Here is a 14,831-nt window from a genome sequence, read left to right on the forward strand (position 1 = left end):
AAGCCATACTTGTCATTCTACTCTACTTAGTTACAATATCATGTAGTTGGAGGGGATCTTTCACCACTTCCACCTCTTTGCATCCCTTAATAGATGTTCCTCCCCCACTGATTCTGGCGCAATTAGAATTTTTTCTCTAGCCCCCACCATTCCTGAGCAATCATTTCTGTTAGTTTAAGTAGCCATTTAAGCTCTCTACTGTAAGGTGGGTGGTCCTAGACTATCTACTCAAACCAAGGACCGCCCACCTGATGCTAAAGAGATTACTTATGATATTGAGTCCTGAAACTGAAAGCACTGATTACTCAGGAATGGTGGGGGATAGAGAAAAAATTCCAATTGTGTCAGAATCAGTGGAGCGCCACCTACTGAAGGATATAAAGCGTTGGATTTGGTGGAGGTGGTGAAAGGTCCCCTTTAAATGTAGTCTATTGGTTCCAAAATGCCTCGCACATCAATAATAGGCACAGAAACATATCTGATAATGCAATGCAGATATAATCATATTTTTAAAGATATGCAAATCAGCCTGCAAGTGCACTGGGTGGAGGGGGGGGGCCTGATTTTTCAGATCTGGTTACGCACAGTTGCAAATGCTCTGGCTCTGCTTTGGACTCAGTGCCCAATGTCTCCCTTTGATTGAGCCATCGTTTGCATCACAGCTGTTTGCAGGAAGTTTCTACTAAATTAGGCCCCGCCTCCAGTGCACTTGCAGGCTTATTTGCATATCCCTTTGTGATTATTTGCATATCAGTTTGTGCTTACAAAGGTAAGTGTCTGCTCCTATTAAAGGCCCCTCGGGGTGCTATTATTGGTTTGGGAAGCATTTCAGACTCCTTTTAAGAAAATGCAGTAGGTTTACCCACAATCCTATGTAAGAGCACAGGACCGATATGGTTGCACTGCTACATCTGACAAACTCAGCTCAACTATATTTGTATATATAATGGTTACATTTATACTTCTAAAAGCTGAAAATTCACAGAGAACAAGTGTAAGGAACATTAACTCAGTTCATGCAAATGCAGTAAGTTTCCTATACAGGTTCTGGGGTTAGGAATTAAAAACTGCCCCCTAGAGGACAGTTTCAGGTCCCTGTCACTCGTGAAATCCATGCTTAACACTGTAACCCTCCACTCTACTTAATATATGGATTTTTAGGTTTGCCAAGAGGACCTCTCACCTGTCCTGACATGGCCATGTATACTTATAACTTTGCGATGTGTTGTTCCTCTCTTATCCCTCCTGGAAATAAAGACTAATTTGAAATTGGCTGTTCCCCCCTGACCAATCAGTGCGCGGAGCATTGGACTGTGTAGGGACATTCATGCATTTCCAGGAGGAATAACAGAGGAAGATCAAAATGCAGAACTGTAAAATAAGATTTTACAGAATTTACAGGTGACAGCTCCTCTTTAAAGAGGATTTCCACTGACTTCAACTCTTTGCATCTATCAATATCCGCCGTTCCACTGATTCTGGAACAGTTGGAATTTTTTTCTCTAGCCCTCACCGTTCCTGAGCAATCAGTGCTGTTAATCTCAGCACTGAACAAGCAAAATAATATCTCTACTGTCAGATGGGCGGTCCTGGTCTTCCTGTTTCAGCTAAGGACTGCCCACCTGACAGTAGAGAGCCTAATTAGAATTTCGGGTGCTGAAACTAACAGCGGTGATTGCTCGGGAACCCTAGGGGCTAGAGAAAAAATTCCAACTGCGCCGTAATCAGTGAAACGGCAGCTATTGATGGATGCAAACAGTTGGAGTTTGTGGAGGTGATGAGTGATCCCCTTTAAGTGTTAATTATACATAAAAATGGTGTTTGATACAGAATTTTTCTCTGTATTGAGAATTGCTTCTGAGTTGCCGACAAACCAAAAACATTTCGCCCCCAATGACTATTAAAAATCAGCCCCCGATCTCTGCAGCCAAAACAAGGTTCAGAGTTACACGTCTACCCCGAGCCGAAATTGGTGTTTATTGTAGTATAAACTTTAGGGGAAACGGGAGATGCAAATCTTAAGGGAGCGTAATAAAAAATAAACAAACATTAACAAATTACGGACGCTCCATGATTACATCCTTAGAATTTAACAAGAGCGTTTATTTCACTTGGCAGGAATGCGGCCGGCGGCGCTGTAATAATAGACGATTAGAAAAACAAGATGGCGGCAAAGGATAACGCCACGACACGTGAATAATATCATAATAGTACAAGAATAATAGAGAGTATAAGATAATAAGACAAGGTGAAATCTGTTACACAATGCACAGGAAGTCGGCAGGATCCCGCTATACGAGAACGTGGCGTTTAACGAGAACTGGGGTTTCAAAGCCATGTCTTTCCCCGAGAGATCTAATTAGACTTTAATAACATTAACATTAGACTCCATGATGAATAGCCTACACATGTAACCATGACGCTAATAGCTCTTTACAGAATAAAAGGTCCTTAAGGGGAAGGGGGGGGAGACGTTTATTAAACCGAGAACCTGAATTAGCAGCAAAACATTCAATCTGGGACAATAGTAATTAAAAGAATGTCTATAGCGAGTAAAGCGAGTATAGCGAGCGGCCCGGACGTTACAGCAACATAAAGGGACATTTAAAGGGAATGTCCACTTGCACTTTTTGATTGCTCTCATGTATGTGAAATAAAATATGAAGCAGCTGACAATAATTTTTGTTAAAAAATGTTTTACAGATTTGTGTATCCAGGTCCTATGCATCATTATGCGTCTCCATGTTAACAGACTACAAACCAACCTCGTGTGGTCCTAGCCCGTCCAGTCTGTCCTATGATTCTGGCTAAATTGTCCAATGTGTGTCAGGCTAAGTTCACATCTCCGATGGAGACTCGGCCGCAGTTACTGGCAGATAGAAATGTCCTTGAAGGGTCCGTAGGCAGACCTGAATAACGGAGACCCAAACACGCTAGTTACTGTGAAATAAGGGAAAGGAGAGATGGAGTATGACAGCAGGATTACCATGGGGACACAATGGACGGCAGAGGAACTATACATGTAGAACGTACAGTTCCTATGCACAGCTATGACATACCTCCCAACCGTCCCGATTTCCGCGGGACATTCACGATTTCGGTGACGTGTCCCGATTTCATACGCGGCTAAAGCAAGGAGCTGTTACAGTTCAGCTCCTTGCCTTGCCGCGTCCTCTAGGCTACTGGCTGTGCAGATGCGATGTGATGATGTCACATCGCGTCTACAACTGTGTGCGAGAGAGAGAGGCGCGGAGAGAGCGGCGGGGCAGTGAGGAGAAGGTAAGTGTAATGTGTACACTGAGGTTGAACGTGAAACTGGGGGCAGATGAAAGAGAGGACGGCATGACACTGGGGGCAGAGATGTGGGGACATGAATATGGGGGCAGAAATGGAGGGGACATGAATATGGGGGCAGAGATGGAGGGACATGAATCTGGGGGAAGAGATGGGGGGACATGAATCTGGGGGCAGAGATGGGGGGACATGAATATGGGGGCAGAGATGGGGGGACATGAATCTGGGGGCAGAGATGGAGGGACATGAATCTGGGGGCAGAGATGGGGGGACATGAATATGGGGGCAGAGATGGGGGGACATGAATCTGGGGGCAGAGATGTGGGGACATGAATCTGGGGGCAGAAATGGAGGGGACATGAATATGGGGGCAGAGATGGAGGGACATGAATCTGGGAGAAGAGATGGGGGGACATGAATCTGGGGGCAGAGATGGGGGGACATGAATATGGGGGCAGAGATGGGGGGACATGAATCTGGGGGCAGAGATGGAGGGACATGAATCTGGGGGCAGAGATGGAGGGACATGAATCTGGGGGCAGAGATGTGGAGACATGAATCTGGGGGAAGAGATGGGGGGACATGAATCTGGAGGAAGAGATGGGGGGACATGAATCTGGGGGCAGAGATGGGGGGACATGAATCTGGGGGCAGAGATGTGGAAACATGAATCTGGGGACAGAGATGGAGGGGGGACATGAAACTGGGGGCAGAGATGGAGAGGACATGAATCTGGGGGCAGAGATGGAGAGGACATGAATCTGGGGGCAGAGATGGGGGACATGAATCTGGGGGAAGAGATGGGGGGACATGAATCTGGGGGAAGAGATGGGGGGACATGAATATGGGGGCAGAGATGTGGAGACATGAATCTGGGGGAAGAGATGGGGGGACATGAATCTGGAGGAAGAGATGGGGGGACATGAATCTGGGGGCAGAGATGTGGAGACATGAATCTGGGGACAGAGATGGAGGGGGGACATGAAACTGGGGGCAGAGATGGAGAGGACATGAATCTGGGGGCAGAGATGGAGAGGACATGAATCTGGGGGCAGAGATGGGGGACATGAATCTGGGGGAAGAGATGGGGGGACATGAATCTGGGGGAAGAGATGGGGGGACATGAATATGGGGGCAGAGATGGGGGGACATGAATCTGGGGACAGAGATGGAGGGGGGACATGAAACTGGGGGCAGATGAAGGGTGTATATCAAACTGGGGGAGAGATAGAGGGGGACATATAATTTACGGGTGACTGTAGGAGGATTATACTGTGTGGGAGCATGTGAAAAAATGAATGAGAATGGGCGGGGTCAACATAAAAGTGGGTGTGGCCAAATTTGCAGCGGTGCACTGCACGCGCCGCACATTTTGTCCCTCTTTCACACTTTTCAAAAGTTGGGAGGTATGGCTATGAGTCTCCATGGTAACAGACTACAAATAAACACCCTGTAGTCTGAACCTATAGTCATACTCCTCTCTGTGTGTACGATTCTGGCAAAGTTGCCAAATGTAGGTTACCCTGAAACGGGGGACAGAAAAAATGGAGTATGGCTGGCGGGCAAGACTACACATGGTTTGTTTGTAGTCTGTTACCACGAAGACATGAAGGGTTACACATGAACCGTATACACTAAAAAATACTAGGTGATTTGTATGTTGCTTCATTTTAGATGTAACCGAGATGTTTGATAAGTAATCTCACCTATAGACAAACAAACAATATATCAATGTAGTCATGGAGTATTGGGTGCAGACTGTATAGGTGGATAGAATTGGGGTTCAGGAGTCTAGAAAAGCTGGGTACAACGGTGGTGCTGTAATTCCAGTGCCCACTAGTGTTGTCTCAATCCTTGTCTTTATTGCGCGCCATTGTTTCTGCTCTGTCTGGGCAAGTGTCAGTCTTAACTGCAATCCTTGCATTATATTCACGAACCGGGAAGTTCAGAATAATCATTCCTCGATACATAGGCTGTATATAAATAGTAACAACATGTAAATAAACCACGTGATGACCAACGGGGGGCGTCAGGGATCTACCCCAAAAATACATCCATCTACATTTTTACCTGATTCTAGAGAAGAATTTTAATTAAGTGCCAGTGAGCGCTACGGGGTTAAGTGAAAACAGACATAAAAGTCTCCCATTTATAACCATCGTCCTCTAGAGCGCGGCTTCATAAAACCTAAAAATATAGAAAAAAAATAAAATCTTGGGAAATCTTTGATGCTTGTACATATTTGGCAGCGGCTGCTGAGCCATATTAATGAGCTGAGTGGATGTTCCTCTGGGCCAAGAGGAAACTCGGTAAGGAGGTAAAAAACATACGAGGGGGGCGGATAATGCACCACGGAGACAAATGGAGGCAGACAGATTTATATGTGCTATGCGAGATAACTCCTGGGGCATTACAGCACCGCGCCGCCGCTACAATAAACTGCTTGTACCCTTTCATGGTTCGCATCGTGACATACAGGAAACCCAATCCGCCTGTGAGTGTAACAAAGCGTCATGTAAGCCGGCGAAGGGACAAAAACAAAAGTGTCGGCGACCTGGGGATGGCAGGGGGTCATGCAGGGAGACCATGTGCAATATTCCAGAAAGGGGGCCGTAAAAAACCCCCAAAAACCGGACGACTGTCGTAATGGACAATAACGGACACTAAGTGATGCTAATGTGTCAGTTAAAAAACCCCGTCACATTACGATCAGTGTCTGTTGTTATAGCGCACGGTTTTTTTTGCTTATTTTTGTTCGGTTTCCTGAGCACGTGCAGAAGAAAAACGTACAGTATAACCGACGCCCGTCCATTAACCATAAAATAATAATAAATTTTATTTATATAGCGCCAACATATTCCACAGCGCTGTAAATGTTCAAAATAACGGATGCTTAATGTTCGCCATAAGTCCATTATTTGAACAGACACAAATGCATTTCCACAGCGTTTTTTTCTGCCGCACTTTTTGGCTGCGGCTCATTGCACGAGGCCTTAGTCTGCGTTCGCACAGGCGCGATTTTGTGCAATTTTAAGGTAATATCTGGACCACATGAGACAAATTTTGCAATATATCTCTTCCCAGTGGACAAGTTTGTGCAATTCTTCATAAGACTGAGTTCACACAGTGTTTGCTTTTTATAATTTCTCGATAAGGCAGGGTACCTCTGCATCACTTTAGAGAGTCAGGTTCAATGCTTGTGAATGTTCTGCAATGTTTTAGTAGCAATAGGTTCATGTAGAACAATTTTTTTTTCCATTTTTGGGTTATACTGGGTCCATATAGTGTGTTTTTCTGCAAATGTTCAGTAAGGCAGGATTCTTATCATTATAAGGGCTCATTGTTTTACGTTCAGAATAAGCTGGCGATTACGTAGTGTGAATGAGCCCTAAGTGTAAATATACACAGTGTTTTAGTGCAATATTTTGGTTCGTGTACATCAATTTTGTGCAATTTTTATGTAAGACTGGGTTCACACAGGTTTTATCTGCAATTTATTTTGGTAGGCCATTTTATATTTATGTATTTTATAGGGCTATATTCACACAGGGTGTTGTAGGTATAATGTTTAGCGAAATGGCGTAACTAGGAATGGTGGGGCCCCGTGGGGAACTTTTCACATGGGGTCCCCCCAACCAATGCCAAAGACCCCGACCAACATTCCCCCTCCGCACCATTATGCCCAATAGTGGCCCCTGCACACAGTATTATGCCCCATTGTGGACACTCATAAACAATTACCGTATTATACTCTGGAGTCCTTTCAGACTATAATAATCGGAGACCCAGGAGGATACAAATATAAAAAACACTGTTACTTACCTATCCCTGGCTCCAGCGCACTCCCCGCTGATGTCTGCCACCTTCAATGACCTACAGGATGTCACATGACCAAGGCCTGCGTCACGACGCATATGGACACAAGCCCCAGGCAAGTGATGTCAGGGATGTCACACTAGTAGGCCCGAAGCCTGGCCGGAGAGGTAAGTATATCGGGCCCGTTACTGGGTGGAGTAACTCCATCCGGTAATGGCCTATTAAAAACAAAACAAAAAAAACCACAGCAGTAGCGGCTGTCACCAGGCCTCTGAATGTCCCGTCCCTGTGGCAGCTGCTACCACTGCTGCCCCGGTAGTTACACCGTTGGTTTAGGGTAATTTTTGGGTAAGTATAGATTCCTAAGGGGTGATTTTATGTCGTTTTTGGAAAAGGCATGTATTAGTTTATCAAGTAAATAACAAAAAAGGAAGATGCCTAACAGTTTTCTAGCCTGCAGCTTCTAGGCCTGCGCTCTGGGCCTCTTCGCCATGTCCCCTTGAGGCCACTTAATGGCCGCCCAATGACATGGCACCTACTTGTATCTCATCACTGCAACCAAGAAGATGACATCATCACTGCAGGATCAGACAGCGGTGCTGGAAGTGGGGACAAGAAAATTGGAAATTCTAGCCAATTTTGTTATTTTACCACATTTACTAGTTCCAACTAATTTATGGAAAAAAAATGGGTGAAATCATTTTGAAGAGGTTCTCTGGGACAGTCCTTACCTTTTAGAAAGGTCTCTCGACAATGAGAAGATCACAACATCTCCCTGTGCTTAAATCCCTGGAGATCAGTTATAATCTGCGGGCAACCTGGCAGTAAGTGATCGATTTCCCTACAGCACCACCAGAGGTGAAATTAGGCATTACATGGCGGCCATTTAAACCCAGGAGTTTCCTGTGTGATACCGAACAGGACAGATCCTCCAGAGCAAGAGACACTCTTTTCAACTTGGGCCAAGAGAAGAGGAAAAAAAAAAGTCTGCCCTCTAAATTGGACTTGACTTTAAAATGTTAAGGCTAGGACTAGAGGAAACCTTGGGTCACGCAAAATCAAGTCCCATACAAGTTGGGCAATGAAAAAAAATTTCTGCTGCACTAAAGTCACAAGGAATTTAGCTATTTAGACTGAACATTATGGCAGAAAAATGGTTTCCAATTTGCGCTCAATTTTTTTGCTACCGCTGTCTTGTCATGGTCATCCTACTTTGTGCGTAGTAGCTAGCAATGTCGCCGTGTGACCACAGCCATCATCCGAAGAGTGTCAATGTCACATGGTCATGTGCAGCAGTAATAATAGGAAACTGATCTGGGTTGTCAACTTTGGGAAGTCTAGGGTTTGAATAATGGGGTATGTAATAACTTTTGGGGTTTGGTGATGATTAGAGGGTTATCCAGGTCAGCCAAATCTACGATATTGATGCAAATTCTATGTAGCCACCATCTATATACTATATATATATATATATATATATATATATATATATATATACACACACACACACTGTATATACACGGTTTTACCAATTAGAAGATAATTGATATGGCTCACTATTACAGTGTATAGCTCAACAAGTTTTAAAGGGTTAATGAATTGTAGCAATGATCTAACATTTCATTAATGATGTCAAACGCCTTTTCAAGGAACTCACTGGTGTATATTGGGGTTGAGCCGATCTTGATTTTTCAGGATCGTTTTTAAAATCCGATTTCCAATCATCTTCCATTCCTAGCCGATTCCGCTCCCGCTCCCAATTCCCAATCCCAATGCAAGTCATTGAGATTTTTTTTAATAATTGAAGATCGGATTTTAAAAACGATCCTATTTATTACACAACATGGAGTCTAAAAATTGAATGCTTTAATTGTGCGCGTGGATGAAGAAGACGGCTCACCCTGAATGCCCGTCCACCGTGCACGATGCGGAAGTAGATCATTCTTTTTTAGGTTTTGCTGATAGAGCCCCTTTAACAACATTAAGAGAGCATGCAATGATGGGTTTAATGTATAGTGATCTATAAAGGTGTTATCTTCTATTGCAATACTGCCTGTCTTGTCTGTGACATAGATGAGATGAGAAACCCCTACAAAATTGGCAAATGTAAATATATTAGGCTTAGTGGCCGAAGTGAAAATTGAAGGACATAGTACTTTTAATACATAGTGATTTGGAAAATGTAATATATATATATATATATATATATATATATATATATATATATATATATATATACAGTGCCTACAAGTAGTATTCAACCCCCTGCAGATTTAGCAGGTTTACACATTCGGAATTAACTTGGCATTGTGACATTTGGACTGTAGATCAGCCTGGAAGTGTGAAATGCTCTGCAGCAAAAAAGAATGTTATTTCTTTGTTTAATTTTTTTTTAAATTGTGAAAAGTTTATTCAGAGGGTCATTTATTATTCAACCCCTCAAACCACCAGAATTCTGTTTGGTTCCCCTAAAGTATTAAGAAGTAGTTCAGGCACAAAGAACAATGAGCTTCACATGTTTGGATTAATTATCTCTTTTTCCAGCCTTTTCTGACTATTTAAGACCCTCCCCAAACTTGTGAACAGCACTCATACATGGTCAACATGGGAAAGACAAAGGAGCATTCCAAGGCCATCAGAGACAAGATCGTGGAGGGTCACAAGGCTGGCAAGGGGTACAAAACCCTTTCCAAGGAGTTGGGCCTACCTGTCTCCACTGTTGGGAGCATCATCCGGAAGTGGCAGGCTTATGGAACTACTGTTAGCCTTCCACGGCCTGGACAGCCTTTGAAAGTTTCCTCCCGTGCCGAGGCCAGGCTTGTCCGAAGAGTCAAGGCTAACCCAAGGACAACAAGGAAGGAGCTCCGGGAAGATCTCATGGCAGTGGGGACATTGGTTTCAGTCAATACCATAAGTAACGTACTCCACCGCAATGGTCTCCGTTCCAGACGAGCCCGTAAGGTACCTTTACTTTCAAAGCGTCATGTCAAGGCTCGTCTACAGTTTGCTCATGATCACTTGGAGGACTCTGAGACTGGTTCAAGGTTCTCTGGTCTGATGAGACCAAGATCGAGATCTTTGGTGCCAACCACACACGTGACGTTTGGAGACTGGATGGCACTGCATACGACCCCAAGAATACCATCCCTACAGTCAAGCATGGTGGTGGCAGCATCATGCTGTGGGGCTGCTTCTCAGCCAAGGGGCCTGGCCATCTGGTCCGCATCCATGGGAAGATGGATAGCACGGCCTACCTGGAGATTTTGGCCAAGAACCTCCGCTCCTCCATCAAGGATCTTAAGATGGGTCGTCATTTCATCTTCCAACAAGACAACGACCCAAAGCACACAGCCAAAAAAACCAAGGCCTGGTTCAAGAGGGAAAAAATCAAGGTGTTGCAGTGGCCTAGTCAGTCTCCTGACCTTAACCCAATTGAAAACTTGTGGAAGGAGCTCAAGATTAAAGTCTACATGAGACACCCAAAGAACCTAGATAACTTGGAGAAGATCTGCATGGAGGAGTGGGCCAAGATAACTCCAGAGACCTGTGCCAGCCTGATCAGGTCTTATAAAAGACGATTATTAGCTGGAATTGCAAACAAGGGTTATTCCACAAAATATGAAACCTAGGGGTTGAATAATAATTGACCCACACTTTTATGTTTAAAATTTATTAAAATTTAACTGAGCAACATAACTTTTTGGTTTGTAAGATTTATGCATCTGTTAATAAATCCTACTCTTGTTTGAAGTTTGAAGGCTCTAACTTATTTGCATCTTATCAAACCTGCTAAATCTTCAGGGAGTTGAATACTACTTGTAGGCACTGTATATATATATATATATATATATATATATATATATATATATATATATACATACACTCACCGGCCACTTTATTAGGTACACCATGCTAGTAACGGGTTGGACCCCCTTTTGCCTTCAGAACTGCCTCAATTCTTCGTGGCATAGATACAACAAGGTGCTGGAAGCATTCCTCAGAGATTTTGGTCCATATTGACATGATGGCATCACACAGTTGCCGCAGATTTGTCGGCTGCACATCCATGATGCGAATCTCCCGTTCCACCACATCCCAAAGATGCTCTATTGGATTGAGATCTGGTGACTGTGGAGGCCATTGGAGTACAGTGAACTCATTGTCATGTTCAAGAAACCAGTCTGAGATGATTCCAGCTTTATGACATGGCGCATTATCCTGCTGAAAGTAGCCATCAGATGTTGGGTACATTGTGGTCATAAAGGGATGGACATGGTCAGCAACAATACTCAGGTAGGCTTTGGCGTTGCAACGATGCTCAATTGGTACCAAGGGGCCCAAAGAGTGCCAAGAAAATATTCCCCACACCATGACACCACGACCACCAGCCTGAACCGTTGATACAAGGCAGGATGGATCCATGCTTTCATGTAGTTGACGCCAAATTCTGACCCTACCATCCGAATGTCGCAGCAGAAATCGAGACTCATCAGACCAGGCAATGTTTTTCCAATCTTCAATTGTCCAATTTCGATGAGCTTGTGCAAATTGTAGCCTCAGTTTCCTGTTCTTAGCTGAAAGGAGTGGCACCCGGTGTGGTCTTCTGCTGCTGTAGCCCATCTGCCTCAAAGTTGGACGCACTGTGCGGCGTTCAGAGATGCTCTTCTGGCTACCTTGGTTGTAACGGGTGGCTATTTGAGTCACTGTTGCCTTTCTATCAGCTCGAACCAGTCTGGCCATTCTCCTCTGACCTCTGGCATCAACAACGCATTTCCGCCCACAGAACTGCCGCTCACTGGATGTTTTTTCTTTTTCGGACCATTCTCTGTAAACCCTAGAGATGGTTGTGCGTGAAAATCCCAGTAGATCAGCAGTTTCTGAAATACTCAGACCAGCCCTTCTGGCACCAACAACCATGCCACGTTCAAAGGCACTCAAATCACCTTTCTTCCCCATACTGATGCTCGGTTTGAACTGAAGGAGATTGTCTTGACCATGTCTACATGCCTAAATGCACTGAGTTGCCGCCATGTGATTGGCTGATTAGAAATTAAGTGTTAACGAGCAGTTGGACAGGTGTACCTAATAAAGTGGCCGGTGAGTGTATATATATATATATATATATATATATATATATATATATATATATATATATATATATATATACACACATAAAAACTTGGTTTAAAAAGTAGGTCATATTTTTTTAAGTAGTTAGAAAAAATAATAAAAAAAAAATATATTATTCAATAATATAACAGGTAACTTTATAAAAAAAATTTAATAAACAAATCTATATAACAAAGGTACAAAGTAGAAAATAAACCATAAAAAACTTTAAAAAACAAAAAATACAAAAATATTGAATAAAATAGATTAGATAAAAATATATAGATATAAAAAATTAAATGTAAAAATATCCTCTTGATGTAAATAGGGTCGTAGGGCTGGTATCTGATGCATCTGTTTTATTGTTCCTTCTCTGGGTTGATGATTTTTATCGTTATTTTTTATTACAGATATTTTTGGTATTTTTTTTTTTACATTATAAATATATAACCTACAGAATACAGTATCGGGGACTGTGAGAAGAAATAATATAGATCATATTATTCTGGATGAAATACAGTGCGGTTTGTAGACTCATTTTTCAGTTTGTGGGTTTAATGCCCGTGGAAGGTGCTAACAGAAAAGGAATGTAGATTTCAGCAGAATATGCGAAGGGCGGCCAGAATCTCCGCCATGTAAGGTTTACTCCGGCAATCAGTCAAACGACTTTCCTGGATTGGGGAGATCTTTGGGGGATATAGGGAGATTCGGAGGAGAAACAGTCTGAACACACTGTCTACTACCAGCTTAGCAGTAATTCAGTCCCTGCCAAAAATAAAGGGGGGACGTATGGGCACACAAAGTTCACAGTCATTTATTTTAGTCTCCGGTTGGCTGCCTATTGGGGTACTAAAGAAATGTAACAAAAAAATAAGGTACTTGGATAGAAACACTAGAGACCTTGTATAGTTTATATAGAAATGCCCATTTCCTGCTACACTGCACCAAATACTCAGCTGTGAGGGCCGTCTACTACCAAAGACTCTCTGTCCACATCCCGGACTTCATATCTGCAGACGAGAAGAGGAAACTCTACATCCTACTGGGAGAAGAAGAGGCCACTGTGGAGATCGCTGCCCAATACGTGTCCAGCTGTCACCAAACAAGAGGACGATGAGACCCCACGGACTGTTATACCCCAAATCACCCCCCCCCCCATACTCTCCCCCTTGACTCCAACTCCAAACCCCCCCCCCCACTCTACTAGCTTTGGCAATGCCAAATATCCATTTGGACGTGCCAATAAAGCCTATTTGATTTGACTTGATTTAGAGATGAAAATGGTAAATTCCCATTATTTAGAATGATAGGGTCTCAGGGTGCCCTATAATAAGAACTGAGTCTGTCACCAGAACCCAACATATCACCCTAGCCCTGAAGATAGATAGGTTACTGTCACCAGAATCAGCATATTACCCCAGCCCTGCAGATAGATAGGTTAGTGTCACCAGAACCAGCATATCACCCCAGTCCTGCAGATAGATAGGTTAGTGTCACCAGAACCGGCATATCACCCCAGCCCTGCAGATAGATAGGTTACTGTCACCAGAATCAGCATATTACCCCAGCCCTGCAGATAGATAGGTTAGTGTCACCAGAATCAGCATATCACCCCAGCCCTGCAGATAGGTTAGGGTCACCAGAACCAGCATATCACCCCAGCCCTGCAGATAGATAGGTTACTGTCACCAGAACCAGCATATCACCCCAGCCCTGCAGATAGATAGGTTAGTGTCACCAGAACCAGCATATCACCCCAGCCCCGCAGATAGATAAGTTACTGTCACCAGAACCAGCATATCACCCCAGCCCGGCAGATAGATAGGTTAGTGTCACCAGAAGCAGCATATTACCCCAGCCCTGCAGATAGATAGGTTAGTGTCACCAGAACCAGCATATCACCCCAGCCCTGCGGATAGGTTAGGGTCACCAGAACCAGCATATCACCCCAGCCCTGCAGATAGATAGGTTACTGTCACCAGAACCAGCATATCACCCCAGCCCTGCAGATAGATAGGTTACTGTCACCAGAACCAGCATATCACCCCAGCCCTGCAGATAGATAGGTTAGTGTCACCAGAACCAGCATATCACCCCAGCCCTGCAGATAGATAGGTTAGTGTCACCAGAACCAGTATATCACCCCAGTCCTGCAGATAGATAAGTTACTGTCACCAGAACCAGCATATCACCCCAGCCCTGCAGATAGATAGGTTAGTGTCACCAGAAGCAGCATATCACCTCAGCCCTGCAGATAGATAGGTTACTGTCACCAGAACCAGCATATCACCCCAGCCCTGCAGATAGATAGGTTAGTGTCACCAGAACCAGCATATCACCCCAGCACTGCAGATAGATAGGTTAGTGTCACCAGCACCAGCATACAAACCCAGCCCTGCAGATAGATAGGTTAGTGTCACCAGCACCAGCATACAAACCCAACCCTGCAGATAGATAGGTTAGTGTCACCAGCACCAGCATACAAACCCAGCCCTGCAGATAGATAGGTTAGTGTCGCCTGCATCAGACAGTGTTCTTCACCTGCTGCCTCCATTGTCAAAATATCACAAATTTAGCTGTTTATCTCTTTGTAGCAATGACAACAACCACAT

At 44.0% G+C, this 14,831-nt stretch overlaps 1 protein-coding gene across 2 annotated transcripts in view; it reads right to left on the reverse strand.

Annotated features, from left to right (window-relative positions):
- HLCS (holocarboxylase synthetase) overlaps positions 1-14,831 on the reverse strand; it is a 143,336-nt gene that overhangs the window by 13,295 nt on the left and 115,210 nt on the right. The gene's annotated exons all lie outside the window — the stretch shown is intronic.

This window comes from Leptodactylus fuscus, chromosome 2 (genome assembly GCF_031893055.1).
Source record: "Leptodactylus fuscus isolate aLepFus1 chromosome 2, aLepFus1.hap2, whole genome shotgun sequence".
Lineage (NCBI taxonomy): Eukaryota > Metazoa > Chordata > Amphibia > Anura > Leptodactylidae > Leptodactylus > Leptodactylus fuscus.